This window comes from Scylla paramamosain, chromosome 26 (assembly GCF_035594125.1).
Source record: "Scylla paramamosain isolate STU-SP2022 chromosome 26, ASM3559412v1, whole genome shotgun sequence".
NCBI classification, from domain to species: Eukaryota; Metazoa; Arthropoda; class Malacostraca; order Decapoda; family Portunidae; genus Scylla; species Scylla paramamosain.
The window spans coordinates 20922096-20949090 of NC_087176.1; the positions used below are offsets into that span (position 1 = coordinate 20922096).

General features: G+C 41.6%; 1 long non-coding RNA gene across 1 annotated transcript; it reads right to left on the reverse strand.

The window, feature by feature from the left end:
* Positions 1 to 3813: 3813 nt before the first annotated feature.
* Positions 3814 to 10324, reverse strand: LOC135113815 (uncharacterized). The gene is made up of 2 exons (XR_010275060.1): positions 10224 to 10324; positions 3814 to 4081 (listed from the first exon to the last, which is right to left on the reverse strand). It is a non-coding gene; the product is annotated as an uncharacterized LOC135113815 (long non-coding RNA).
* Between the last annotated feature and the right edge of the window lie 16671 nt (positions 10325 to 26995).

A 26995-nucleotide genomic window follows, 5' to 3' on the forward strand; every position in this document is an offset into this window, starting at 1 on the left:
CCTTTATTTCCTCACCTTTCTCCTCAGATATGCTAAAGCTGCCAGCCGTGATGCCGAGCAGATCTCCAACACGCAGGTCTTCATGTTCACTCTGTTTTTTCATCCAGTAATGATCATCATCCTACATTCACCCTGTTGGAGGTAGGTGAAGGGAACACGACCTGAGAAATGTGTACTTTATTCCTGACTAGTCTCGCAGTAGCTTTTTCAGAGGACTGTGCCTGCCCTCTTCACCACCTACATCCAATTTCTCACAATGTCATCACCTTTCTCTGCCGTCCAGTCCAGTAATGTTTCTCTTCTTTCACTGTGTTGTCCTGTCCAGTATTGCTCGTGCGAATGTCAGAAGTCTCCGCATGTTGGTCAGTTGGCTTTTGTAGTCACTGTTTTCTTTTGTTTTTATATGCATCTGAAGTTGTCTTGCCTTGTTCTTTCTTGTTTTGTCTTCGTGATGTTGCTCTTCTTTCTCTTTCGTTGTTCAGTTCAGTTTGTGGGAATGTCAAAAGTCGCTGTGTGTGGGTCAACTGGGGTTTTGCAGTCTCTATTTTCTTTTGTTATTACTCGCATATGCTCTTTTATTGGTTTATCCTACTCTTCTTCTTCGTTGTTTTGCGTCTGCACTTACTGCCAACAGAAAATTAGATGCTGTTTAGTAAAGTAAATTCTGTATTGCTGTTTAAATTTTCTGTGATTAAATTGATTCTTGCACCTGTTGCTTCCATTATTCCATCATTCTATCTCTTTCTAAGCTCGCGCAATGGTGTTTTTTCCCTAATGTTCCGCTGGTAGCACTTAGCAGGGCATCTTGTTCCACACTCTTGATATTTATTTGCTTCTACAGATATTCTACGTAGTGTTTATTCCACATTCCGCGTGTTTCTGATGTCATGGTGTCTTGTTCTCTGTGACGTTATGGTGCCTTACGATGGCTGTATTTAACGGATTCTGGAGGAAAATACTGTGGATTCAAATAATTAATGAGAAAAATACCTATTACGACCTGACTAAATCATCTGTGGCCTTTCAAGATCCTTTTGGCTCTACTCTTTAAGGACTGGCACCATCACTGAGCCTTTTTTCTGTCTTGTAGCCCAGAGTCAGAGGGCCAGAATCTCTCCACTATAGAATAATAAGAACAGTGCATTTCAGAATACGGACACATTTCTCAAGAGTCTCTTCACGTTACTGCTTCGATAAAACGCCACGCTCTTGCCTTGCTGCAGCTCGTGTGCTCCTCTGAAGCCTCTTTGTTAGCGTTACCCTTACCTGTTGCCTTAAAAATGTGTCGGCAGAGGTGCCTCCCCGCCGCGGCTCTCATGTGAAAAGGTTTGTTTTTTGCAAGCGGGATTTCACGGGTTGGGAAGAGTCAGTTTGGATTTTCCCCGTGCCGGAGTAAAAGGGGGAGACAGTGGTGGCGGAGATCATGAAAAAGTGTGCGGGGGAAAAAAACAGACGGCGATATCTTTTATGGAGGGCGAGTGTATCACAGGCAGGGGGCGGCGCGACACCCTAACTCAGGGAGGGAAGGGCGTGAGCTTCCAGTGGGACGGGAGATGAAATGTAAAGTTAAATTAATCTGTTTTTTGCTTCAAGACTCGCCATTCAAGTGGAACTAAAGTAAACTTGGGAGTGCTGGAGTTTGTTAAGGCAGTGATGGCGTCTGGGAGTGTGGGGAGAATTGGCGTGGATGTTTCGTGTGGAATAAACACTTTACCGTTTTTCAATAAAGTAATGTATATAAATGAACCAGCCACCTATTTATTTTTTTTTAATTCAGTTTATTAATTTACTTTTGTTTGTACATGTGTAAGTTATGGATAACATTGCAAACATATAGCTAAAATAGATAAGGTGTTAGAATGAACGGGGTTCAGAATTTCGACGGAGAAAGAAATGCCAGCCGATGCACTAACATTTTTCAGAGGTGCATATATATATATATATATATATATATATATATATATATATATATATATATATATATATATATATATATATATATATATATATATATATATATATATATATATATATATATATATATATATATATATATATTTTTTTTTTTTTTTTTTTTTTTTTTCTCTCTCTCGTTAAGGCAGACTAACAATGTATACCTGAATATTACTCAAATGTGTGAGGAAGCTTACGTCTAACGTAATATTAAAAAAAAACACTTGTAGGATGAACATTTCACATTATTTTAATTAATATGAAAGGTCAGTTGCAGGCTGAAATGCAAGAAAATAATAAATAGATAGTATTGTTTCAAGTGATTACTGTGAGATACAATAAAGATGACACACAAGCTCCTCAGTCAGTAGCGTCTCACCTACAAATAGAACGCCGGCCGCATCGTGAAGTACGTTGTGCGTACCACTGGAAGAATGAGCAGCAGTACGGGAGTATGACAAACTGTTTCTAGTCTCGCAATTAACCCGGGAGAAAGAAAAGAAAAAAAAATGTATCGACGCAGTCTGAAAAACAAGTAGCATTAAAGAGTCAGAGCAGCGAGGCGTGACCTGAACTCAGCAAATGAAAAGAAGTTCCGCAACACTTTACACTTTTGCACGCTGGTTCCGCTGCCTTTAGTGCAAAACAAACACAAAAATCAAAGTGCCAATACTGCAACTCTGCCTGCATGCAGCGATAATGCGAGGCCACTCCACTCCCGGTGCACATTCTCGCCATCCGCGGAGACTTGATGCCGCGAGGACGTGAAGAGCTTAACGCCCCGACCCCCGACCCCCGAGTCTCGAGTCTCGAGTCTCGCGTCTGCAGCTCTGCGTCTGTGGACCATATTCTGAAACGCTTCTGCCCACAACTCTACTACTTCCAAAAGACTAATTAAAGTGACATGGGTTTTTAAGGGTGTTTTCGTGGCTTTAGTAACAGATTAACGAGATTTATACTCTATTTACAGGGGAAACACTTGAAAACGCGGCTAATCCTCACCGTGGCCTTTGATAAGAGTCGTGGTGAGAGCAAAAAGTTTCTGAATACTGCACCAGTACCGGACAGGCAGATCCTTGGGCACTCTCTGGTGGATGCTTCTGTATCTTCAGATTACTTGTGTATTTTGGAAACTACAGAACGATTCGAGTATTGTAAAAGTATGTGAAAGATGTAGGTGATTAGTAAAAGCAGAGAAAGGAGAAAAAGGAAAGAAAAACGTCACAGCTCCGCGTCTGTGCGAGGACCGGAGGGGCAGATCCTAACAAGAGTGAGTGTTCAATGGGGACTGATCTGCAATGGCTGAGAAGGTTAAAAGCAAAGGAAGAAGCAACTGGTCACCTTACTCCTGTGCAATCTTGTCAGTTCCAGCCCAGCCTATTTCACTCCACTCCTGTTATTTCCAGTTCACCTTATTCGTGTTCACTTCAGTCCTTTCTTATCCTCTCCTATACAATCCAGTCTAGTTTAATCCAGTACCGGTCTGCAATGACTAGGAAGGTTAAAAGCGGAGAAGCTGGCCAATCTACTTGTGTCGAGGCTCAGGATTGCGTGTCTCGTGGGAGTGTGGCTTGCTGTAAAACCTGCACGATTTTTCAAGGGAGGAATAAAACAACAGGCAGTAAAAGGTCTGAGCCACTCCATTACTCTTTTTGTTGTCAGTGTTGTCTCTCCAAGCTGAGTCTTTTGACTTTTCTCTCTCTCTCTCTCTCTCTCTCTCTCTCTCTCTCTCTCTCGTATATTTGTATAACTGGATCATGCAACCAGAGTAATTTTGAAATATTTACCTAACTAAACGCTAACTCAAGATTAAAAACCGTAGCTGTCTTGTTTGAATGAATGTCCATGAGAGAGAGAGAGAGAGAGAGAGAGAGAGAGAGAGAGAGAGAGAGAGAGAGAGAGAGAGAGAGAGAGAGAGAGAGAGAGAGAGAGAGAGAGAGAGAGAGAGAGAGACGCTCCCTTGATGTCAGAAGCAGCAAGTCATTACTTTGGCATCTAAATTCTGTTTCATTATATCTGCCAAAGCGATTCCCAACGTTGATGAAAGCACGGCGGTCCACGAGCCAGGGGAAGCCGGGACCAGCAGCGCGTCACCAGTTGGTAGCCCCTGGTTTCCACATGACTCCTCCTGCAAATAAATAAACAAGTAGAGCTGTGTTTGTAGATTCAACAGAAAGGCGAGAAAGTGCTGGACGCTAAGAGGAGTGGCGTTAAATCATGCAAATATTAGGAATGCATTGCTGAATCGTCGCTCATATGCCGAGGGTGTCAACGAGCAGCTGTCAAGTGGAAAAATAGTTCAGTTTTCAGTTTACTGGGAGTCGATTTCAGTTACGTTTCGCTTTGGTAACGACACAGCCTCGAGGTTTTTTTTCTTTTCCTTCTGGCAAGTCGTTCCTCTTGCAGTGTCTTTCCTCTCGTGTCTTAACAGTAATATGTATGTTGCATCTTGTGTCTCCAGTGATTTCGTTATCAAATACAGTCAAATTTGTTCCTGCATTTTACGTTCTTGTGTTATTTTTGGTTTGTAGTATTGTAGTTTTAATTTTTGTCGTGATTTCTGTGGTAAAAGGTAATTTATATTCTACTACGTGTTTCAGATAGTTCAAATGTTTATTTATTGTATAGCATCAGTTATTTGTTATTGTTTTTAGTATCCGGTAAGTCAGTCAGTCAGTGCCTCTCCCTGTCTCCGGTTCAGTATTATCAGCCTTGTTAACGGAGACCCGCTGAGTGTTTGATATCATGCTCATTACATATTTCAACACGTATGGGATGGGTAATAGCTTCTGTCCCTGCAATATTGTCGTTATTGGAGAAGTGCCTGATTCTTGTCTCCTTGTGGTTATTATAAAATTGTGGTTTTAATTTGCTTTCTCGTATGTACAGAATTTATGCATTGAAATTTATGTCCCCAGTATTTTAGTCATTAAATAAGAGTCTGCTTATTGCGTACTCCTGTTACTAGTGAGTTTATTGTAATATTTTGCTATTCACTTTCTTTTCTCCGATCGTCGAAGACTGGTGTATTGCAATTTAGGCCTTCCCAAAATTTTCGAGGTCGAGGTGAAGGGTCGTGTTGGTCGTTGTGTTAAGATCGAAGGGCGTGTTGGTCGTTGAGTTAAGGTCAAAAGTCATGTCGGTCGTTGTGTTAAGGTGTAGGGTCGTGGTGGTCTATATATAGCAAAGTGACGGTCGTGTTGGTCACTGTTAAGGTCGAAAGTCTTGGTGGTTGTGTTGAGGTGGAGGTCGTCTTCTCATAGCCGAGAAATGTTGCGTTCGTCACTCAGTATATAAAGAGTCGCACATTCTCTCCCTTATTCTTCTCGCCGGCAAATTCTGGACCAGACTCCTTCGGTGCATTTCTTATTTTCCATGACTTTTCACATTTTTCAAGAGCGGAATATCAGGTTGCCTTTAGAGCTAAATTGAATTTGCCTGTTTTGCAATCCTGAAACTTGAAGGAACGCCGCACACCAAGCCTTTGTTTATTCCTTGCTTCCAGTGCTCTCTCTCTCTCTCTCTCTCTCTCTCTCTCTCTCTCTCTCTCTCTCTCTCTCTCTCTCTCTCTCTCTCTCCCCGGAGTGATAAGACTCGCCTATTTCTCTCGTCTCCAAGGCAGACAGGGTAACAAAGTATAAATATAGTTTGCAAAAGTCTATGGTTATTTTAAGAGTCCTTTTAACTTCCCCAAAGATCAGGTTTCTGGCACATACTGGTACATGCTCTCTGTTACTCACTCCATGAATAATAAGGCACACCCATTCAAGTCCGCTCTTAACCAGGTAGGGCATATGTGCATCTTGTAGACTATAATTATCTTGAGTTTCCTTATAACTTTACAGAACTAGTCTCTTTGCCACAATATTAGTACATATTTCTCTAACGTGCACCTTTTACACGTGTTCCGACACAAATGTACTGTACGCTTGAGTGTGTTTGGCCACGAGAAACAGGGTATGTGTATCTTGTAGAAGACTATGGTTATCTTGAGTTTCCTTGTAACTTTCCCAGACAACAAGTTTCCTCAATAATGGTACACATGTACTCTCCAACACTCGCTCCTCCCTGTATGACAAGGCACACCTGTTTCTCTCCTCTCCCAGCCCGAGCATATGAAGACTTTCATATCTTGAATTTCCTTGTAACTTTCCCCACAGAACAAGCCTCCTCGTCACAATAATGATGCTTGCCCTTTACACTGGGCATATTCTCCTTTTCTGCTACATGTACGACATAACTGTACGTAAACTTCAGTGTAGTGAGGCTCCCGCAGCCACCTGTCACTCCAACGAAGATTTTCCCTCCCACTTCCTCTAGTCACGGAGCCACACTGCACATACTAAGCGAGGCCCACGCAGGTCAACGCCACTAAAGGGAAGTAAGATAAATTCGTTACCATCCACAACGTTCCATTCTCAGTGAGTCGCTGCCCCTGTCGTTGCCTCCTCCCCAAGTACACTGACCACACTGTCCGCCGCCTAGCTTCAATAAATCACTCCAGCCGCTGGTGGATCCTATTTCTGTCGAGATTCTGGGTGTCTTGTTTAAATTCTAACAATCCTTTGAATCCTCGTTCGCAGCACTGCTGAAATTGTGGCACACACACATTGGGTATTTGGATTGAAAGAATATTGTGACTTGTTTTTTTTTTATTTCATCGCTGAACGTGTATCCAGAGTTTCAAATTGTAATTGTACTCGTAAAACGTATTTGCAGATTGATTTGAGTGTGTGTTTATTCTCATGTAGGTACATGTATGAGCTTTCATCCACAAACACTTTAAATTTCATATCTGGCTGAACTGTTCCGTTATGTTAGATTACGTTGGTTCAAATTTTAGAATAGTACGCTTCAATTCAGTCTTCGTTTCTTACTTTTCGTTAAGTTGGGATAGGCAGGGGAAGGAAAAAGGAAGGAAGTAAGATAAGATTAGGTCACATCCAATTTCAGAAAGCAGTAATACGCCCCTGCTTGGCCATCAGCGGTTCCCTCTTATTTCACCCACGTGAATAGAGTGTTCAGATGTGAATCATTTAGGTGTGACAGTCTTTCATGTGGCCTTCCTGTACATCATCATGGGGGGTTTTACATTACCTCGCCCTGGTCATCAGCCCCGCTCTGTTATTTGACCCTTCTGGATAGAGTTCAGACATACAGCATTTGTGTGTGGCGGTCTTTCATTTGACCTTCCACTACACCATTCGGTCGGTGCACTGTCCGTATTTTATAAGATTTACTTCGTCGCTTTCCGCCTCAGCGTTCCGTGCCACAATGGTCGACCCGACTGAGATTCCATGCATTCGTTGCGTCCCGCTGAGTGCGACGCCGCGCCATTTCATTCCCTTCCTGCTTCTATTCCCGCACCGCATAGACCACCAAGGCGTCTCTCCGTCTTTCAGCTCCTTAATTAGTGTTCATTATTACTTTTTACAGGATTTTACTCTACACTGAGGACTGCAATGCTAATTAACTAGAGTATATATACGAGTAGTTTTTTTTATCTTATTTTTTTTGCAGTTCTCTTATTATTTCATCTATCACATCTTCTTTCAATAGGTACATTAAAGTATGTTGTCTTATAGTGTCTTATGATATCGTACGTCTGTTTTCACAATAATCCATCACTTCCTCGTGCTCACACACACACACACACACACACACACACACACACACACACACACACACACACAAAGAGAGAGAACAGTCAAGGGATTCAAGACAGTGGTGAAGATGACAGATATGGCAGACGGTGCAATACAAACTCTAAATTTCATATACTGCAGCTTGGTAAATTTTTGTTGTTGTTGCTCCTATTGCGTCGTTGTTGTTGTTGTTGTTGTTGTTGTTGTTGTTGTTGTTGTTGTTGTTGCCATCAACTTTAGTAGCTTCAACCATCAGTAGATAAGATTAAATAACAAAACACACCCACACACACACACACACACACACACACACACACACACACACACACACACACACACACACACACACACACGTCACCACTAAAACACACCAATACAAAAGAAGACAAACCATCGTATTTCCCCCCAATACAACACACACATCCCTCCTTAGTGAAGTAAGGAGGCTGGGAGCACATGATTCCGTGTGTCGCGACGCTAATTACGTCTGCACCAACACTGCCAGTTAATCGAACAAACACGTCCTGCAGTCTAAGGTAACGAGGAGCCCGGCGTGAGTTAGGGAATCAGGAGAGTGAAGGGAGTGAAGGTGCCGGACAGCAGTGAAGGGCTGGACGAGAGGCGCCGAGGGAAGCTGGACTCTCGCGCTCCTGATTAAGTGTTGTATTAGCTGAGGATGAATGTAGCCTGTTAGCTTGCATTGTACGTTGAATTGGGGAGTTAAGATAGTGAGTTATGGGGAATTTCAGTGGATTCTACCCTGTTACTCTTCAGTGGTTGCTTATGAGTGAGTTTTGAGTGAATGCGATGTACAAGTGCTACTGTTAATGTTGCTGTTTCTGTTACTACTATTAGTACTGTTTCTGCGGGGAGTAAAGGTGTCATGTTGAAGTTATTCTTGGTTTCTATTCTATATAATATAATCTTTCTCACTTTAGGACGTATCTACTTAGTCTATTTCTGCCTTTCATTTCCAATTTGTTCATAAAATGCCTCCTTCTGAATTCTTATCCAAAATACGGAAACTCTATTGAGTGTACAGAAAGAAGAAAAGTAGTAATTAGTGTGTGTGTGTGTGTGTGTGTGTGTGTGTGTGTGTGTGTGTGTGTGTGTGTGTGTGTGTGTGTGTGTGTGTGTGTTTCGAATACAAATTATTTCCCTTGGTCATTTCTGTCTTATTCCGTTATATATATATATATATATATATATATATATATATATATATATATATATATATATATATATATATATATATATATATATATATATATATATATATATATATATATATATATATATATATGTATAATCATTTTTGCTCAGCTGAATGATTTAACTTTTGTCATTTTTATTTTTTTCTATTCATTCACTTCTTATTTCACCTACATATTTTTTGCTTTCATTTAAGAAAAGAAACAAAACGAGAGAAAGAAAAAATGACTGAGTGTTTTGTGATCGAGACATGATGTGTTAAAATCCAGTGAGAGATTAATTAACACAACAGTCACCAGAAGGATATTTTATTATTTTTTCTTACTTAAATATTAAGTGTTAAAATGCAGTGAAAGATTAATTAATACAACAGTGAACAGAGAAATGCCTTAAGTGTGTTTTGTGATCGAGGAATTAGTAACAGCAGCAGCAGACAGACAGAAGTAATAGTACGAATATCATTATTATCCTTTATATATATATATATATATATATATATATATATATATATATATATATATATATATATATATATATATATATATATATATATATATATATATATATATATATATATATATATATATATATATATATATATATATATATATATATATATATATATATATATATATATTAAAGGACACCAGTGCAATATTATTGAGTGCGCGCCCTGTCAATCTAAGTTCCTCCATTGGTTCCCCGTGACATCCCTGGGAGCGGTAATTTCCTCCCCGTCAGTGAGGCGCCGCGTGCATTTCGCCCCGCCGCCAAGATAACCTACATCACACAACACTACGCAGATATTACACACTTTATCTCTCTCTCTCTCTCTCTCTCTCTCTCTCTCTCTCTCTCTCTCTCTCTCTCTCTCTCTCTCTCTCTCGTACCGAAAACAGACAACAAAAGATCAAAACTTTAGGTTCATAAAAGAAATTATGGTGAGCGGACCACGGCTTGTAAGTTTATATCATGTATTATTAGTTATTGATTCAGAAAGACGGCACCAAAAAACAGCGGAAGTGTTATTCATGAGCCAGAATGCTGTTAAATTACTGATAGAATTATGAAAACCACCGGATGGTGCCACCGTCAGGCGACTCCAGCAGCAGTTCCCCGCCGTGACTGTGACTGTGCACGTGATTGTGCACTGTCACTGTGATACGTACTGTATCCACCAATTCCCAGTGAAATAGTATATAAAAGCAGTATAATATAATTATAATAATAATAATAATAATAATAATAATAATAATAATAAATAATAATAATAATAATAATATAAGTAATAATAATAATAATAAATAATCATAATGAGAGAGAGAGAGAGAGAGAGAGAGAGAGAGAGAGAGAGAGAGAGAGAGAGAGAGAGAGAGAGAGAGAGAGAGAGAGAGTTTAGCATGTTCGTCTCACCTTTGGTAAGCCGCCACGCATCCACGACATCCTGCCACGCATCACGCTAAGCCGGGACGCGCCGCACCTCTCAGCCCCTATTAACACAACTTCCCCCCCGCAATGTAAACCAGTGCTGCTAACGCCACGACGCTAAGGCAAGACTCAAGCTGCTCCCCGCCTGTCTCTGAACCATATTCCGAGACGCTTCAAAGGCTGTAGTTGAAGTGACACGGGATTGTACGTTAGGTTATGGTTCTGGTGCTACATTAACAATATTTCTACACTATTAACAGGAGAAACACTCTTGAAAGCCAGGTTTCTGAATACAGGCTTTCATTATTATCATCATTATCACTTTTATAATCCTCGTCATTACCTTTGTGCTCCATTTTAACTCCACGACCTAAGTCTTCTGCAGTAATTCTCCACTTATACCCACCAATCACCTCCTCCCTTAATGAATCAGTCAGGTTAGGTTACGCTGGGAAGAACGAAAGGAAGGAAAAATGAAACAAAGAAAAGAATCACCACCATCGCCACCATCACCACCACCACCACCACCGCTAAGTGTCCCGCAGTAATTCACCACTTATATCCACCAATCATTCATCTCCTCCCTCAGTGGATCGATTAAGTAATAATTCTCTTCCAGTTCACACAGACTGAGGATAATTAATGCCAAGCCCTTGTTCTTCTACTTCTTTTTCTCCTGTACCTTCGCTCTCCATGTGGCGAGGTCTAACTTTCCACCAGTTCGTCCTGTCCTCCGCGGCTCATATGCATAATACAGCCTTGTTTTCATTTATATTTAAGTATTTGCATATATATTCATTTTCTCTCTCTCTCTCTCTCTCTCTCTCTCTCTCTCTCTCTCTCTCTCTCTCTCTCTCTCTCTCTCTCTATTTATATTTCTGTTTGACTTACTTATGGAAGTCTCACTGGCCTGGGAGCAGATCTGAAAAGATTAAAAATATACTTAGTAGTGGAAACAAACTTGGGAAACAGTTTTGTTCTTTGGTGGATGGTTGGTAGTAATACTATGGAGGAGGAGGAGGAGAAGAGAAGGCGGAAGAACAGGAGACCCTAAAAGAAAAAAAAAAACACCACCACCACCACCACCGCCAACACCACTACCATCATCACCACCAACACCACAGCCACTACCACCATCACCACCACCACTAATACTTCAAAGAGCCTCATTAACACCTACTAGTTCGCGAGGGTTGATACTAGAGGGAGGGACTGGTGGGTGTCTAGGAGCAGTGTGTGAGCGTCTCTGTTCCTTCCCAGATTGAGCCCCGGGCGTGTCTCAGCGGATCCCCAGTAAGCAATACTAACCGCGTTACTGCCACGGCATCCATTTATATATTCATGAGGGTGTTCCCGGCATGTTCTACACTCTGTGGATGCTGCAGCAGAGACGCCCAAGGCCTAGCCCAGACCAAGATGCCTTGTATCGAAACAGTTGCTCAACGATGTGTCTGGAGTGTTGCAAAACAATGGATCTGGAGTGTTGCGAAACAGTTGCTCAACAACTGAGCAACAATAAGCTACGTGAGACAATACATCTGCGTGATACGGTACTATTTTTTGCATTTTATCAGACTTTTTCCCCTCTCTCCTGCTAGTGCAACTTCTCCTGTAAAAAAACGTAGAAATTTCACCTATGAGTGTAATGTAGATTCCATAAATTCCATGGCAAGTGTATTTTTCTGTATTCAATCTCACTATTTCCCTCAAAACCCTTAACAGCACGAGCCAGCAAACCACTGAGTCGAACTGACCAGTGACAACCAGATGATGAGTCGTGTTGCCAGCAACACTGTATCGTGTTTCCCATATCCAGGGGGAAACACAGAAACACATTACGGCAACAAATTTGGATTGTTGGTCAACTATTGAGCGACCTTTCAGATACATTGTTGTTGGATGTTTATCAACAGTTCCGAAATATTTTTTGATTTGATGATCGTCTGTTGTGAGCAACAATGTATCTTGGTCAAGGACAAGGTTTTAATGATAAGACAATAAGTAGTTCACTCTCATTTGCTATAACTGTCGTTTAAATACACCCCACTCACACACACACACTCACACACACACACACTCACACACAGGTAGGTGGTCAGCTGAATGGGCAGTTGGATTGGTGGGTGGGTGATCTGGTGTGTAGATGCGTGGGTGGATGGGTATGTGTGTGTGTAGGTGGATGGCTGAGTGGATGGGTGAGTGGAGGGTGTGGGTGAGGTGCGGATGGTGGGTTTAGTGTAGACGAGTGGATGGGTAGGTGGATGGATGGAGAAGTGTTTGGGAGGATGAGTGTGAATGAGTAAGTTGTTGGAGGGTCAGTGAACAGTGGATGGATGGGTGGATGGATTAGTGGCTGCTGGTGTCTTATATCGAATATTTTGAAGAGGCTACAGTGAAAGTTATCGGCGCATTCAAGGATTTTCTTTTTCTTTTATAATTCTATAAATTGTTTCACAAATAGTTGTTTACCCAGGCAGGAAGCAACCATTCCGTAGCATCTCCAGCTCCTTAACCAATCCCGTGACATTCCTACTCCTTAGCGTGCCTCGTAACATTTCCATCCCCTTTTAAGATACCAGTAACATTCCAAACCCTTTAAATACAGCTCAGTACCGTTAACAACCTTTTAGCGTGCCTCGTAACATTTCCACCCCCTTTTAAGATACCAGTAACATTCCAAACCCTTTAAATACAGCTCAGTACCTTTAATAACCTTTTAGCGGGACCCGTAACATTTCCATCCCCTTTTAAGATACCAGTAACATTCCAAACCCTTTAAATACAGCCCAGTACCTTTAATAACCTTTTAGCGGGACCCGTAACATTTCCACCCCTTAGCCTGACCCATGATGTTCCTCGCCCCGTAAGGTTCACCACTAAAAGGGCTCAAGGGGTCACAAGATTAGGGTTTCCAGTGCCCGGATTGACGGTGATCTGCCTGGATGTAACGTCATTAACGCACATTAATGGACTGGAAGCTGCGTATTACGTCTGCACTCGGAGGCCGACGCTCCATCTCCCCCCGTCTGCCTGTCTGTCTGTATGGGTCTGTGTTTGTCTTTGTTTGTCTTTGTTTGGTTCTATTCCTATCTAAGTTTGTTTCTGTGAGTGTCACGTGACTGCTTCTCTCTGTGTCTGTCTTCATGCCCCTGTTTCTGTTTTTGTTTTTGTCACTGTATATCTATGTTTGTTTCCGTCACTGTCTCTTTTTGCCTGCTCGTTAGTTATTTTGTCTCCATTTATATTTGTGTATCTCTGTCTAAATGTTGTGTCAGTCTGTTCGTCTGTACTTGAATACATCACTAGAACAAATTTGTTACAAAAAGAGCGATAGATTTTTGCTCTTTCTTTCCTACATTCCGAGTTCTGTTTCTCTCTTTGTGTGTGTGTGTGTGTGTGTGTGTGTGTGTGTGTGTGTGTGTGTGTGTGTGTGTGTGTGTGTGTGTGTGTGTGTTTACGTATTTACATGTTAACAGGATTGAGTCAAGCTCGTAATGTCCCGCTTTTTAATATCAAATGATCATACTTTTTCCTTTGAATTTATGTATATTGTTTGCATACACACACACACACACACACACACACACACACACACACACACACACACACACACTTTGAATGGAGCTAAAACATTTCCTTGCTCGCCCCAATTAGATCTAAAAAGTTAATTGAGTCATCAGCATTTCAACACTTCCTCCTTGTCCAGCAACACGCAGGAGCTTTGGTGTGTCATTACCTTCCTCTGTCCCCTCACTCGTGTCTCAAGTGTTGGCTGACTGACACACTGACGGCAGGTAGAGGCCAGTTGTCAGCGTCAGTCACCCCATAGCACTGTCCGTCTGTCTTACCTCCTAAAGTTGTGTTTTTCCTTTAGTTTCTGCATAGGAAAATTAGGTTAGAACAGGAGAAATTCATGCTGATGCTCGAGTCAATGATAGACGGGTGTTGTTTTCTTTAATTATTCAACTTTACTTCTGTTCTTTGTCAGTGTCACATCCTAAAGTTGGACTGTGTTTTCTTGGGTGTTTGTATAGGTAAAGTTAGATTATAGGGTAGAGGTAGTGGTAACTGATGGCTAAGTTAATGATAGATGGCTGTTGTTTTTCGTCATTTATCTTTCCTGTGTCCCACCTACTAAAGGTTATGTTTTTATTTAATATATATATAGGGAACAAATTTACTTGAAGAATAAAGGCAATACACAGTGAAGGATGAATTAATGACAAACTGCAGATCTTTTAGTGAATTATTCAACTTCACTTGCGTGCCAATTTGTCTGTCTTCCCTTCTAAAAGTTGTATTACTTTGTGTTTGTTATCTGTAGGGCAAATATAGCTCAAAGAATAAGAGAAACACACACAGACTGAATCAATACACGACAGATGTTCTCGTTAATTATTCAATGTCACTTCTGTTCTGCATTGTTTGTCTTCACCGCTAAACTTGTACTTTCTTTAGTATCTATATAGGAAGGAATGAGCTCAAAGAATAAAAGAAATAGAGGTGGTTGAATTAATGATAGCAGCTATTTCGTTAATTATTCAACCGTGCTTCTGTTTAAAAATTCCATTATTAATTTTTCTTTAGTATCTGTATAGGAATAATTTGCTCAAAGGATGAAAGAAGTTTACACTGATACCTGAATTAATGATGTATGACACCTGTTTTCGTTAATTTCAGCTGCATTTCTGTTCTACTGGTCCGTCTGCTTTCTCTCCTAAAAGTTATATTATTTTTTTATTTAGTATTTGTATAAGGAAAATTATTCAAAGCAAAAATAAAAAAAGACATTAATGACTGAATTAATGATAGACAGCAGATTTTTTCGTCAATTATTCAATCATATCACTATCGTTCTACTGTAACTGTCTCCTCTTCTAAAGTTGTACGATTTGAGTGTTTTGTTTTTTCTATAATGAACCGACTCACTGGTCCATTAGCGTCGCAATATCGAGATCATATGGCAACGCTTTCTGAACCCGCTAAAGATAAATACATAAATAAAATAAAATAAAACAATAGAAAATAAATAAAAATAACACTTTCCTGCAATTCTACGTATACAAAACATGAATAAATACGTTCTGATTTGCTCTCTTGGAATTGCTGACAATATAAAATACTAAAAAAACAAAATACAATTACTGTAAATCAAATGCACTTTATGAAATTGGTTAAAAACAGGATGTGACAAACAAACTCTGTTGCAATAACAATATTATAGCAAATGGATGAATGCGTCGTAGAATGTTTTCCTACAATTACTCAAAACGCAAAACACTACAAATCAAAACAGAACACCCTTTAAACCAAATCTTCCGGTACTCTCATTCTTCTGCCTACAAGTCCATCCATCTCTTCATTTCTCTCAGTCCTCCCTCACTCTCCTTCCGCTGTTCAAGTAATCAACCTTCCCCACTGCCTCTGTCTGCAATCCCTCGCATCTCTCTGGCAATATTTTTTCCGTCTTATCACAGCTCTCACGGACGATACTCCTGCAAACTTCCTTCCTGCCTTCCTGCCTTCCTGCCTCCCCTCTCACCGCAACCCTTCCACCTTGGCCTTCATTTTCCCTCCCAGCTTATTCAGGTCATGTGTTTTTTTTTTCTTAAGCAAGAGTTCACTTTACCTCTCTCTCTCACTCTCTCTCTCTCTCTTCTTCTCTCTCTCTCTCTCTCTCTTCTCTCTCTCTCTCTCCTCCTCAATGGGGATCTTAGACATTGTTTCACCTACTATTTTTGTTTGTCTATCTATTTATTTTCTAACATTTTTGCACTACGGAAGTGTATATTATTATTATTATTATTATTATTATTATTATTATTATTATTATTATTATCATCATCATCATTATTATTTTCTATTGAAAATGTTTAATTCCTTTCAAATTTTTGCTACAATGTTTTCCTCTTATGATTTTTTATTTTATTTAATCATCACAATTAATTACACTTTTCTTATTTTATTAATTTATGTGCACTATATTTTTTCTTACTCTTCGTTTTCATTTTTTTTTTCCCTCTAATTTTCAAAAGAGGATTAAAAGGTGGAAATAGATGTGTTTGATGCAGTGACTACCAGTGTAGGTCTGATGGCCTCCTGCAGCTTCCCTTATGTTCTTATGTTCTTATCTATCTATTTGTTATTATTATTATTATTATTATTATTATTATTATTATTATTATTAGTAGTAGTAGTAGTAGTAGTAGTAGTAGTAGTAGTAGTAGTAGTAGTAGTAGTAGTAGTAGTAGTATCATTGTCATTATTTATTTTATTTAAGGGAAGGAACGTACAAGAATTAATACTGTTCATTGGTGGGATAAAATTTTTCTAATCCTCTTTTCAATTCGATGCGCCAAGAAAAAAAAAAATATATATATGGTTATTTTTAAAACGAAACCAGACAAGGACAGTTTTTATTCATTTATATTTCTTCCCGTTTCCGAAAAAGAAAGATACTACAGAATTATTTTATTTTTTTGCTTAGTGTGGGTTTTTATTTATTTATTTTTTAATTTTTTTTTTTTTCGAGTCCCTAAAATCAACTATCACCCTCACCATCACAACCACCACCACCACCACCTCCTATTTCTCATCCTCCACCACCACCACCACCACCTCCATCACCACCACCACCACCACCACCACCTCCATCACCACCACCAACAACAAAAGCAAAAACAAAAACAATTTAGGGCAAAACCACTTATTTCCGCTCCATTAAAAAGAAAATAAAGAAAAAGAAATAGGAAGAGAGGAAGCGGGCAGAAATCAATTGAATTTTGGAGGTGGCCTAAATTTTTCTCTCTCCAAGGCAGGAAAGTTAAAAGAAAAGGAAAAAATACAGAAATGTTGCAGAATTTAGCGAGAAATTGATAAGACCGAGTAACCTTGATACGAGAGAAAGAGAGAGAGAGAGAGAGAGAGAGAGAGAGAGAGAGAGAGAGAGAGAGAGAGAGAGAGAGAGAGAGAGAGAGAGAGGAGAGAGAGAGATTACACACATCAATGAAACATCATTCTATTACCCTTGGCGTCAGCAACACCACCACCACCACCACCACCACCACCACCGGCATAATGTTCGTGGCGGCAGTAATCCTCTCAGTGCGCGGCGCCGCCCCACAGAACACTCCGCCGCCCGTGTTGGGATTAGCAAGCCACGCAGGCAACACAACGCTACGCTTTGAAACGCAAAACATACCAAGGCACCGCCACGCAAAACGCAACACAACGCAATGGAACATAAGATGACACAAGACAACAAAACGCAAGGGAACGCAACACTGGATAACACAAAACAACGCCACGAAACGCAAAGTCGCGCAACACAAAACAAAACTATAACACAAATAATACAACACAAAGTCACGTAAAGCAACGCAACACAGCACAAGGCGACACAGGCAACGCAAGGCAACACGAAGAACACAAGATAATACAAGACATCGCAAACCAAAGCATCACAAGGCAACACAAGGAAACGCAATTCATCGCAACGCAACTCAGGGCAAGAAAAGAAAACGTAACTCAACTCAACTCACGAAAAGCAACACAACACGAGACAACAAAAGGCAACGAAACGCCACGCAAAGCAATTCGACGCCGCGCAAGGCACAGAAACGGCGCGCCAAGCCACCCAGCGCCCGAAACCCCAATAATTAAGGCCACCGGGACATTTCAGCGGTGCCAAGTGTCGGAAGAAAATATTTTGGAAACTTCCATAATTGCTTTCCTCACTGAATTCCATTAATTTCCCGAAGACTTTGGCGGCCGAAATGCAATTTTTTTTCCATTCACTCGGCAGCAAATACGTAAATATAAGAGAAAACGGAGTGAGCGAAATTTTTGACCTGGACTGAGGCGGGGGTTTCGAAATGATTCCTAATACATCTGGTGTTGCTCTTTGTTTCTGCTGCACCACCGCGCATTATTGTTTCCCAGCACTAATGCATCGTTCACGCACTACACTGAAAGCTGATGTGTCGGGCGAGGGCGGGCAAGAACTGACAACGCACAGAATACAACTCCATAAATATAACCCTTCATATTAGCAGCGAGATGTTATGTTCTCACTCCACTCTTACCGTGGAATTAATATTATCTCTTGCTAACACATGCAAGTCGGGAAGCGGAGGTGAAAGGAAAAAAATACATGTTATGAAGTGAATTTATTCCCGACTAGTCTTGCTTCTGTGTAAATACTACCCCCATTATTGCCCAACACCCTTCATAAATCACTCAGCCATTGCACTGAAGGCTGACTTGGGGCGAGGAAGTGGAGAGCAAAACAGCACCACGTCTGTCACTAGTGATGGACAAACATGCTCAATTGTCACGGTTTGCCTAAATATTTGCCTCACTATTTCCAAACTTTTGATAAATCACTCATCCCCTCAAACAGAAAGAGAGAGAGAGAGAGAGAGAGAGAGAGAGAGAGAGAGAGAGAGAGAGAGAGAGAGAGAGAGAGAGAGAGAGAGAGAGAGAGAGAGAGAGAGAGAGAGAGAGAGAGAGAGAGAGAGAGAGAGAGGCAAACAGCTATCCACCCATCCATTCATCCACTCATTCAACCATCCATCAAGCCATCCATCCATCCATCCATCCAGACAGACAGACAAACAGACAGACAGACAGACAGACAAAGACAGCAGAAGGCAAACGGAAGAAGAAGAAAAGTAATTATGATTATTTACAAAGCGTGGCGTCGTTCCTTAAACTTGCCGTACCTTTAATTAGGACTGCTCAGACCAAATTATGGATTCCTGGAGGCTGGCCTTGGCTGCAGGAGGAGGAGGAGGAGGAGGAGGAGGAGGAGGAGGAGGAGGAGGAGGAGGAGGAGGAGGAGGAGGAGGAATACAAAGGAATACAAAGGAATACAAAGGAAAGAACAGACAGCAACAGCCCTACTGGGCCTAACGAGGCTGTCTGTGTGTCTATTCTACCACTACCACTACAGATTCTAAGAGTTAGAGGATGGAGGACACTAGAGATCAAGGAAGGAAAAACAGGAGAGTATAGGGAGGAGGAAAGGCTAAGATGTGATAGGAAAGGATGAAAGACAAATTATACTATTCACTACAGTAACTAACTAAAAAAAAAAAAAAAAAAAAAAAACATTTTATGTAGGCGCAAAGTACGTTATATGAGGGGTTGCTGCGAGGTGATTGTCCAACCTTTGTTTAAAAGTTTCTATTGTGTTACTATCGACAATATGTGCTAGGAGAGAGTTCCAGACATTTACAATTCTATTAAAGAAATAATACTTAGCCTCGTCTGATCTGAAACGCTTACCTATAATCTTGTAGCCATTATTTCGAGTGGTGTTGGAACTGTCAATGATGAGATAGTTGTTTACATTTACGTTATCAAAGCCCCGACACATCTTAAACAATTCAATTAAGTCACCTCGCATTCGCCGTTTCTCTAAACTGAACAAGTTGAGTTCCCTCAAGCGCTCCTCATAAGGCTTGTTCCGCAGTCGTGGGATCAACTTGGTAACTCTTCTTTGGACTCTTCTCTCCTCCTCCAGGAGGAGGAGGAGGAGGAGGAGGAGGAGGAGGAGGAGATAGAAAGGTGCCAGCAGAAAAGAAAAAAAGAAGAAACAAAGGGAATTCAGAGGAAAAAAATGAGGAAGGAAAAGAAAGAAGAGGAGGAGGAAGAGAGGTGCGCGCAGATGGGAAGAGAGAAGAAACAAAGGGAATTTTGAGGAGCGGGAGGAGGAGGAGGAGGAGGAGGTAATGTGGAATGAAAAATCAGAAAAAAATAAAGAAAAGAAACACAAGTTCTTTTCTTCTTCCTCCTCCTCCTCCTCCTCCTCCTCCTTCTCCTCCTGCTCCAGTCCGCATCTAAGATATTAAGCGTCATGGCAACAAAATTTAATTAAGTTTTCCGAAATGCTTTTATGATTTTTTTTCTTTTTAATGCTGCAGATGAGCTGATGGTGGTGGTGGTGATAGTAGTAGTAGTAGTAGTAGTAGTAGTAGTAGTAGTAGTAGTAGTAGTAGTAGCAGTAGTAGTAGTAGTAGTAGTGGAGTAGTGGTGGTGTGGTGGTGGTGGTGGTGGTGGTGGTGGAATATTCATTAGTATATTCCTTCTCTTCCTCATCTTTCTCCACCTATCCTTCCCTCTCCTACTCCTCCTCCTTCTTCATCTTCCTCCTTTTCATTTGGTTTCGTTTTTCATTGGATATTCACCTGTATATCCTTTCATCTCTCTTTCCTCCACCTATCTTTCTCTCTCCTCCACTATCTCTCCCTCTCCTCCTTTCCTTCTACCTATCCCTCTCCTCCTCCTCTTCCTCCTTCTCTTCTCGTTCTTCTACTATCACTCACCTCCTCCTCTTCTTTCTCAACCTATCCCTCCCTCCCATCTCCTCCTCCTCCTCCTCCTCCTCCCACATGTAAATCCAATAAGCCGCGCAGATAAATCTTGCTCTCTTTCGTATTTCAATTAATTATTTGTTTCAGGCAGCCTTCCATTGCCAGCCTGCGCGAGTCATCACGGGGGAGTAGTGACGGGTTCAAACACGCCAGTAAGTGTATGTACGTCAGGACATTTAACACTTGATTGACTTGGTTCACAGCACTCCATCGCACCGCCAATATATCGCCACTAAAATATTCATCTGTAAGTCGCTCAATTATTCAATACAACTCGTAATATTTAAGTTTTTTTTTTCTTTCATATTATTATTATTATTATTATTATTATTATTATCTTTCTTTTATAAGCTGAGTACCTGACTGACTAACTGACTGACTGACTGACTGACTGACTGACTGATGGGTGTGTCTGCGTTGCTGTCGACCAGGTATTATGTCAAACTGGTCCTGACTGACTGACTGACTGACTAGCTGAATTACTGACTGGCAGACTGATTTATCTTTTTTTTTATATCTTACCAGTCCTTTCCTGTTTCCTCTCTTAATTATTGTTCATTATCTACACTCTCTCTCTCTCTCTCTCTCTCTCTCTCTCTCTCTCTCTCTCTCTCTCTCTCTCTCTAAACCATTAACCTACAATGTTTAAAGACGCGAAAAAACGACAAATAACAATAATAACGCTATGAATATCAAGGTAAAGCTGACTGAATACAGATGGGGTTTCATATAGAGACAACACAATTTTCTTCTTCAGTCTAACGGTATGTAGATTTCCTTTTTCTTTATTAATTATTTGATTTTTTTTTTCGTTTTAATCTAAAGGTAACATGATCAATATTTTTTTTTATCTGAAGGTCACAATTTTTACTAATTTTCCTTTCTTTTTCATCTTAAGATAGCACGCTGACCTTTTCATATCCAGAGGCAACACGTGGACTTCATATACCAAATAAAAAAAATAACTAGCAGTACTAATTAAAAGAGTAACACGTAAACTTTTTTTCTCAGTATCCCACGGAGGTCATGGGGAGGATTTTTGCGTCTTAAAGGTAACGTGTGGAATATTTCATTGTTATACGTTAATTTTTCTACTCCTTTTTCTTTTTTAGATCTACAGGTAACACGTGGATTATTTTTGTCTGTCTGTCTTTATTTATCTTATCCAGAGTTTTCAAGGACAGGAAGGTTTCATCTCTTACATCTAAAGTTTCCGGGTTCTTTTTTTTATTAATTTATATGCACATTATTATCATTATATTATACAGGTGAAGGTGGTGTGTGTGACGTGTGTGACGCGTAAGAGTGAAGGTAGCAGGAGCCTTTCATTAAATCTCGTGGCACTTCTTGTAATTTCGAATGTTCTTTTTGGGTATTCTCTTTTAGGACTGGCATCTAGAGTGGGGCTTTTATTTATTTATTTTTTTTTTTCGTCGTATTTTTTATGCCCTCGACCAGTACCAGTCCAGCATTAAAAATAGTAATAATCAAAGGAAGAAGAACGCAACAGATAGAATTTTCTCTTATATTAACAGGCGAAATCTTTAAACCTAACGTAAAGAGATAAAATATTTAATCAGCGTAATTATTCTAGCCATCAAATAAAATAAAATACGAGTAAATAAAAACTAAAATATCAACGTTTCTAAAATACTTGTTTATGCTCTTATCGCTTTCTTTGTTTTAACCCTTTAACTGCTTTAACTGTGTGTGTGTGTGTGTGTGTGTGTGTGTGTGTGTGTGTGTGTGTGTGTGTGTGTGTGTGTGTGTGTGTGTGTGTTTGCGAGACAGACACACGACAGACAACATTACCCCAAGCTCTCCATTCCTGCACGCACCGCTGAGCATCGCATACAGTTTTTCACCACCTAAACACAAGCCTTATAATGACTGGAGCAAAAATGCCGCAAGAACGGGCAGCGCCACCACCCGCCGCGGCACTGATGACACACTTTTCTGATAAATATTTCCACACACACGCGTAAATATTTGCCACAACATATTTTGCGCTCTATTCTCGATATATCCTGTGCGCCCGCCTCGCTCCAGCCGCCTCGCCTTGCACATCCGCCTGCCTTGCACACCTCGCCTGCTTCCCCAGCCCGCTCTCCTTTCCTACCTTCCTTACCTAGCTTACATCGCCTCGCCCCGCCTGCCGCACCCCGCCACACCTGCCGCCCCGCACAAACCCGAGTTCCCGCGCGTGGCTCCAGTAATTATCTGGCCCTCTGCTCAGGGTTACGGAGCCTTCTCACGAGCCCCGGACTGGTGTGGCGGGATACAAACACCACATGATGCTTTGTTTGTTTATCAGATTTACTAAGTGCACAGGACTGAGACTACAGACTTGACCCTTCCACTGGTTATTGCCACAGCGTTCATGCATGTAACACACACACACACACACACACACACACACACACACGAGAAAAAACCCCACTGAGTGTACCTCTTACAAAGTTATTGATAGGCTGCACACAACACATCGATACCTAAGGGTGAGCAGCGGCGGCCCGGATGTCACAGTGCGGCTCGCCAGGGTCTTGTCCTCATTACAATTTCAAAGAGAGACGGAGATGAGCTCTGTGTGGAAGCGCCGCCGAGCGTAAAATTTATGCCTCGCGACTTTACGATTTCTGCGGTGGACGGAGAGCGAAATGGAGACGCAAGAAGGAAGGAAGGAAGGAAGGAAGTGGAGGAATTAGGAGAGGGAGGAAGGGAGGGGAGGAGGGTGGAAGGAAGGAATTAAATGAGGGAAGGGAAGGAGGGGAGGGAGGAAGAGGAGGAAGGGAAGGGTGGGAGGGATGGAGGGAAGGAAGGGGAGTGAGAGGAGGGAAGGAGGAAGGGAGGGAGGAAGGGAGGGAGGGAGGGAGGGAGGGAGGGAGGGAGGGAGGGAGGAAAAAGCAAAAATCTCCCACATGATCGGGGGGACACACACACACACACGGAAAAAAAACAAAAAAACTTCCCAGCACTTCCCGCGGCACTCTGGCACCAATATTTCTGCGGTACTCAAAGGCAGGAGGCAGAAGGAGGCGCGGCGTGGTTCTCTGGCTCGCTACGCTGTCCAGGCCGCGGCGAGGCTCAGCACGAGGAGCGTCTAATGGAGTCTCCTAAAGGTGCAGGAGTGTGGTTCACAGACATGCCTGCACACACGCTGACACTCACGCTGACACTCACGCTGACTAACACGTGTTTCAGTCTTGTATTTCCAGACATGCTGACACGTTTGCTAGCACCGTGCCTCAGTTTGGTATTTTTAGGCATGTTAACACTCATGCTGATCAACACCTGTTTCAGAGCAGCAGCAGCAGTACCACCACCACCACCACCAACAACAACAACAGCGACAATAACACGTAGATGATACAGGTCTCTCTCTCTCTCTCTCTCTCTCTCTCTCTCTCTCTCTCTCTCTCTCTCTCTCTCTCTCTCTCTCTGCCTCCCAGCACGGGCGCGGCGGTGCTGAGGGAAAGGAGCACCTAATGGAGTGTCGTAAAGGTGTGTTCCCTGTGTGAATGGTGCAAGGAAGGCCTCAGACACTCCGCTCTTACTTGTACGGCAGGTTATTCCGCTCCTGATATTTGTGTTGCTGTTATAGGACGTGATGCTGTTTCTGTTGATACTGAGAATACAGGGGGTAATGTTTATTCTGTTGGTATAAGAGGTGTGTGGTAATACTGCTCCTTCTACTCGTAAAAGGAGGTATTGCTGTTTCTGCTGCTACAGGAGGTTGTGGTCTTTCTCTTGCTAGGAGAGATATGAAGTAAAAGAAAGGGTCTTGTTATATCTAAGGGTTAGGCTCCCCCAAGCCCTCGCACAGTGAGAATCCGCATACTGGGAACCCTTCTTTACATAATAAGGGGTTACGTTCCACGACTCTGTTTTGAGCCTCTCCCAATGTTAGTCTCGGCACTTTTCTGCATAGCAATGTTTCTTCTACTGATATTAGGAGGTATGTTGTTTCTACTGCTACAGAAGGCAATGTTCTCCCTGCTGCCGCAAGATACGAGGTAATACTACACTAAAGCCACAAAAATTCGATAATCCTGTCCCAGTAGCAGCGTCTTTCAAACCTACACTTTCAGTTTACACCACACAAAAGTATCAGACTTGAAGCGAAATCACAACAGACGGAAGATTAAAGGAAAACAATAAAAATAAATAAATAAATAAATAAATAGATCTATACGCACTAGAAGCTTTGAAATACTTGATTGCTGCTCTTGTCATCAGTCAAAATTACACTCTAAACTTACAGCAGACGGAGGTATCAAGCTTGAGGAGGCGCCGCAGCAGTGAGGAGGTAAAGAATGCGAGGCGCGCGACACGGTGACGGCCGCTGTCCTCGCCGCCACCGTAATCTAATTTGGCTTGAGAGGAACCTCCAGTAATGTCTCATCCCGCCTCTTCCCGTGCACCAACTTAACGCCTCACCTCGTCCTCTCCCTCTCTCTCTCTCTCTCTCTCTCTCTCTCTCCAGACTCAAGGTTACGTGTAGTCTTGCCTCACCTTTCCCTCTCCTTCTCCCTCTCTCTTGCCAGACTCAAGGTTACGTGAAGTATTGTAACGTCTCTCTCTCTCTCTCTCTCTCTCTCTCTCTCTCTCTCTCTCTCTCTCTCGCGCGCCAGACTCAAGGTTACGTGTTGAGTCTTACCCCGCCTCTCAAAAATGAATAATTAAATAAATAAAAAAAAATAAATAAATAAATAAAATAAAATAAAATGAATAAATAAATAAACAAATAATAACCCTTTCGTGATATATTAGATTGATTGTATCTTAGGTTAAGTTTGGTTATTTCCACCAAAAATCTTTCCTCTTGTTGATTGGTTGGTTACGTAAGATTAGTTTTACTTGGGTGACGCTAGATTAGGTTTGGAAGGGAAAGGTTTGATTCTGGTTAAGTTAGGATAAGTTTATGTACGTTAAGTTTGGTTGGGTTAAGTTTGGTTAGAATGTTAGGCTGGCTCAAGATAAGGAACGTCAGGATACGCTAGGTTAAGTTACATTAGGTTAAATCTTGTTCCCGCTACTCTCATTCATTTCTCCTCTTCATCCTCTCCTCATCCCCATCCTCCCTCCCTCAATGCTTCCCTCTTCCCTAAACTTGGCGCACTTCACTCAATCACAGTCCGCACAAGATCGAGTCGCCGCCTCTCAAAGGGTACAGAGAGAGAGAGAGAGAGAGAGAGAGAGAGAGAGAGAGAGAGAGAGAGAGAGAGAGAGAGAGAGAGAGAGAGAGAGAGAGAGAGAGAGAGAGAGAGAGAGAGAGAGAGAGAGAGAGAGTCAAAGTTACACTATGACCGCCCACGCCTCCCGACTCCCGATCGCTAACACTCCAAGTCTCTCGTATCCTGAGCTGCCAAACTCCCAGTAGTAGTAGTAGTAGTAGTAGTAGTAGTAGTAGTAGTAGTAGTGGTGGTGGTGGTGGTGGTGGTGCTGCTCTCGTATCCTGAGCTGCCAAACTCCCAGTAGTAGTAGTAGTAGTAGTAGTAGTAGTAGTAGTAGTAGTAGTGGTGGTGGTGGTGGTGGTGGTGGTGGTGGTGGTGGTGGTGGTGGTGGTGGTGGTGGTGGTGGTAGCAGTAGTAGTAGCAGTAGTAGTAGCAGTAGTAGTAGTAGTAGTAGTAGTGGTAGTAGTAGTTGTTGTTGTGTTGTTGTTGTCGTCGAGTGCTTCTTCTATTAATAATGTAGAAATCTTGTTAATCTGTCATCAGAACTATAAAAACCCGTGTCACTTCAGCACGACTATATTCAAAGCATATACAGATAGTAAGCCGGGTTCTCAAGAATATTTTTTTCTGTTAGTAAGGTAGAAATCTTTTCAAACCCTTGCCACTCCACCACGAGTATTTTCAAAGGATTCAGAGGTTATTAGCCGGGTTTTCAAGAGTGTTCCTTCTGTTAACAATAAAGAAATCTTGTTTATTTGTCGCTATAAAAATAAAAACACTCATTCATTCAATAACTAGCTAAATAATCTAGTAAAAACAAGGAACACAGCGCACCTCTCTTTTCCTGTACGGATATTAGACATAACATTTCTTCTTACTGCTTACAATTAGAGAGAGAGAGAAAAAAGAAAAGAAATCAAGTAAAGTAAGAAGCACAGTGCCTTACTCCTCATTCCACCCACACGCGTATTAGACAAAATCCAGGTAGTAATCTTTCCACGCCAGAGCGGTGAGGTGAGGGAAGCAGGGATAGAGAGAAGCATGAGTGGCGGCAGTCAACGTAAATTAGCACCTCCACTCCCTCTATGCAGCAAGAGATTGGCGCCGCACAGCAGTAGAGTAGTCAATGTAGCGGCGGTTGGCAGAGGTTGGTGCGAGGGAATCAAATTAACAAGGCTACTAAGAGAAAGAGAGAGGGAGAGGAGGA